We start from the raw sequence: 4742 nt of genomic DNA, 5'->3' as shown, positions 1-4742 counted from the left end.
GTGTTTTTCATGGCTTGATGCCTCATTTCTTTTTAGCACTAAATAATATTTCATTGTTCAGATATGCCACAGTTCATTTATCCATTCAGTTAATGAAGGACATCATGGTTGCCTCCAAACCTTGGGAAGTGTAAATAAAACTGCTCTAAACACTTATGTGCAAGATTTTGAATGGTGTATGTTTTCACTTCATTTGAGTACATATGAAGAAGCATGATTACTGAATTTTACGATAAGAATATGTTTAATTTACTAAGAAACTGTCAAACTCTCTTCCAAAGTGACTGTACCATTTTGCATTGCCACCAACAATGAATGAGAGTCCTTGTTGTTTTGCTCTACATCCTCACCAGCGTTTGGTGATGTCAGTGTTCTGGATGAGGACCATTCAACACAATATCTCATTGTTGTTTTAATTTGCATTTTCCTAATGAGATACGATGTGGAGCATCTTTCCATATGCTGATTTGCTATCTATACATCTTATCCTGGGATGTGTCTGCTCAGGTCTTTTGCCTGTTTTCTCAACCAGGTTGTGCCTTTTCTTATTGTTGAGTGTTAAAAGTTCTTCATACATTTTGGGTAACAGTCATTTAATAAATATGTCTTTTGCAAATATTTTCTTCCAGTTTGTGGCTTGTCTTCTCAATCTCTTGACAGTGTCTTTTGAAGAGCAGAAGAGTTTAATTTAAAGACATCCACCTCATAAATTTTTCACAGATTGTGCTTTTGATATTGTATCTAAAAAGCCATTGACATTCTCAAGTTCACGTAAATTATCTCCTATCTTACCTAGGAGTTTTAGGTTTTTGCCTTTTAAATTTAGGTCTATGATCCACTTTGAGGTAATTTGCGGGGGGTGGAGTCTGTGTGTAGATTCTTTTTTTTTTTTTTTTTTGGTATGTAGATGTCCAATTGTTCCAGCACCATTTGCTGAAAAGACTATCTTTTCTCCAGTGTATTGCCTTTCTTCCTTTGTCAAAGATCAGTTGATGATCTGTATGTGGGCCTATTTGGGGGCTCTCTATTCTGTTCCATTGACCTATTTGTCCCTTCTTTCAACAATATCATCCTATCTTATTTATAATCAGACCAGAGCATTCAAGACCTGTGGTAAAATAACAAACAGTCTAATATTACTGTAATTTAAATCTCAAAATGGAGATAACAGAACAGATGAAATGTTTAAGGCATGGTCTGAACATTTTCTAAAAATAATGAAAGATATGAGACCATATATCCAAGAACACAAAGACTCTCGACAGGATAGTTTTTTGTTTATGTGTTTGTTTTTTGTTGGTTTGTTTGTTTGTTTTTCATCTAGACACATATTAAAGCTGCTAAAAACCAAAAGTAAAGTGAAAGTCTGTAAGGCAGTCAGATCAAAATACACATTAAACACAGAGGAACAAAGATAAGAACTACACCTTTGAAGAGTTGAAAGGAAAAAACATCGTCAACCCGAGGTTCTCTATCCAGTGAAAATCTCTTTCAAAATTTAAGGCAAAAATCAAATGTTTTTAGACAAACAAAAGCCAAGGGCATTAATTCCCAGCAGGATTGTTCTATAAGGAATATTAAGGGAATTTCTTCAGGCAGAAGGATTATGATACCATATAAAAACCTAGATTTACACAAAAATGAACAACTCCAGAAACAGTAAAAAAGAAGACATATAAAAATACTTTTAGAGATTTCCAGGTACATAATTATGTCAACTGAAAGGGACAGATATACTCCTTTTCTCCCCCATTCTTAGGCCTCTTCCTGATTTTTCTTCTCTCACTGTTTTGCCTAATGTGTCCAGTACAATACTGAATAGCAGAGGTCTTCTTTGGTTACTGCTGATCTTAGTGGAAATGCCCCCAAGAGTTTCCCCATTAAGGTAGATTCTAGCTTTAGCAACAAAGCATATATATTTTACTGTATGGTGATTTTGTTCAAGAGCTTTTCAGCATCTGGAAATAATCATAAGACTTTCATCTTAAATCTATTAATCTGATGTACTAATAGTAATGATTTCCCTAAACTAATCTTTTCATAGTATTTGGTAGTGTGATGCTGAATTGTTTTCCAATATTTTCCAACATAATATTTCTAATATTTTATTAAAATATTTTGCCTTAATACTCATAGCAATTCAGTGAGTCTATAGTTCTCTTTATTTGTGCTTTCTGAAAAATTGAGTTAAATATCTACATGATACTTGCTGCACAAGAAAGAAACTGGAAATTTTCCTTTATTTTAAAAACTTTGAAACAATTTCATGGAGCAGTGGGGCTATCTAGTCTCTACAGATTTGGTAAAATTTTTATGTGAAAACATGTGACCTGGTGCTATTTTGTGGGGAAATTCCTCTGTTTCTTCCATGGAAGTTGTTCTGTTTTACTTATCTAACATTAATTGCATCAGTTTGGTATATCATATTTTCCCTGGAAACTATCAACTTCATCTAAGAATGCAATTTTATTTTCATTAAAGTTTGCAAAGCAGTTTCTTGGAGGTTTAAAATTTCTCTTTCAAATATATCTCCTTTCTTTTTTGTGTATGTGTGATTTATCCCCTTTATCCTTGACCACATTATTTATTTAATTTTTTAGAAATCAAAATTTTAGTTCATTAATTAGATCTATTCTTTTTTAATCTCTCTCATTAATATCTGCTTTTACATTTATTATTTTCTTCCTTGTGCTTTCTTTTGGATTTCTTTGTTGCATTTTTCCTAAATTTGAAGACCTGGACATTTAATTCATTTATTCTTTCTTTTTTATTCACATATATTTCCTTAAAATGATCTTTGAATTCAACAGTCTATGAATTCCAACATTCCAAGAGAGAATTTTTGGAATTTGTTAAGAATATTTTAAAAGATATTTGGAAAAATAGCTTTCCCATCTTGCAAGATGGCGTGTGAAAAGACTGAGAAGCCAGATACTAAGGAGAAAAAACCTGAAGCCAAGAAGGCCGATGCTTGTGTCAAGGTTAAAAAGGTGAAGCAGGTTAAGAAGGGGAAGCCCCACTGCAGCTGAAACCCTGTCCTGATCAGAGGAATTGGCAGGTGTTCCTGATCGGATGTGTATTCCAGGAAGGCCTTGTACGAGAGGAAATAGCAGTTAAATCCAAGGTTGAAAAGAAAAAGAAGGTGAAGGTTCTTGCTACTGTCACAAAACCAGTTGGTGGTGACAAGAATGGTGGTACCCGGTTGGTTAAACTTTGCAAAATGCCTAGGTATTATCCTACTGAAGATGTGCCTGGAAAGCTGTTGAGTCACGGCAAAAAGCTCTTCAGTAAGCACGTGAGAAAACTGTGCGCCAGCATCACTCCTGGGACCATTCTCATCACCCTCACTGGGCACCACAGAGATAAGAGGGTCATTTTCCTGAAGCAGCTGAGCTGTAGCTTGCTGCTAATGACTGGGCCTCTGTCCCTCAATCGAGTTTCTCTGCATAGAACACACCAGAAATTTGTCATTGTCGCCTCCACCAAAATTGATATCAATGGTGTGAAAATCCCAGAACATCTCACTGATGCTTCCTTCAAGAATAAGAAGCTGTGTAAGCCCAGGCACCAGGAAGGTGAGATCTTTGACAGAGAAGGAGAGAAATACGAAATTACAGAGTAGTGCAAGGTTGATCAGAAAGCTGTGGACTCACAAATTCTGTGAAGAATCAAAGCTGTTCCTCAGCTCCAGGGCCACCTCTGCTCTGTGTTTGTTCTCACCAACGGAATTTATCCTCACAAAGTAGTGTTCTAAGCTTCTTACAAAGAACCTAATTAAATAACTCTCGTCCATTTAAAAAATAAATAAATAAATAAATAAATTGTTAATTACAGCTTGGACACTTCTAAGGTAGAAAAGCCAGGAAGGGGCTTCCTAGGTGGCACAGTGGTTGAAAATCTGCCTGCCAATGCAGGGGACACGGTTCGCTCCCTGCTCCGGGAGGATCCCACATGCCACGGAACAACTAAGCCCATGTGCCACAACTATTGAGCCTGAGCTTTAGAGCCCATGAGCCACAGCTGTTGAGCCCATGTGCTGCAACTACTGAAGCCCATGCACCTAGAGCCCGTGCTCCTCAACAAGAGAAGCCATGGCAATGAGGAGCCTGCGCACCACAACGAAGAGTAGCCCCTACTCACCGCAACTAAAAAGATAGCCCGCGCACAGCAAAAAAGACCCAACACAGCCAATAAAATAAATAAATAAATAAATTTATAAAACAAACAAAAAAAAGAAAAGCCAGGAAGATTGCCCTCCTGGATATTAGAACTAAATAATTAAGGGGGTGTGGCATTGGCAGATATACGTAAATTGACCAATGAAAGAGAATAAAAGCCCTGACACAGACCAGGTATGTATTGGACTCTCTTATACGACAGAGGTGGCACATTACCTCATTGGGAAAGGGAGGGGTGTTCAGTAAACGGGACTGCACAGAAAGGGTCCCCAATGGTAAAGGTATGAGTGGAAGCTGCCTCATACTATATAAACATCCAGGTGATTAAATATTTATATATGAAAAGCAAAACATTAAATTCTTAATGGAGAAGATTTTCTAAACCAGACCAAGCAATGTATATTTAATAAAGAGCTGAAAACCATGACTACATTAAAATGTAAAATGTTTTTTCATGCAACGACACCTTAAACCCAAGCTAGAAACTGAGAAAGAGGTTCACAATATGCACAACAGAACCACACTGTAGAGAAACGGGCGAAAATTAAGGAGATTTTCACAGAG

The 4742-nt window shown here is 36.6% G+C and overlaps 1 pseudogene; it reads left to right on the top strand.

Annotated features, from left to right (window-relative positions):
- Positions 1-2903: 2903 nt before the first annotated feature.
- On the top strand, positions 2904-3754 carry LOC130828991 (60S ribosomal protein L6-like; annotated as a pseudogene).
- The last annotated feature ends 988 nt before the right edge of the window (positions 3755-4742 follow it).

The sequence above is a fragment of the Hippopotamus amphibius genome, chromosome 9 (genome assembly GCF_030028045.1).
Source record: "Hippopotamus amphibius kiboko isolate mHipAmp2 chromosome 9, mHipAmp2.hap2, whole genome shotgun sequence".
In the NCBI taxonomy this organism is placed as follows: domain Eukaryota; kingdom Metazoa; phylum Chordata; class Mammalia; order Artiodactyla; family Hippopotamidae; genus Hippopotamus; species Hippopotamus amphibius.
Note: the sequence above shows the minus strand (reverse complement) of the source record. Positions and strands in the feature narration are given on the sequence as shown.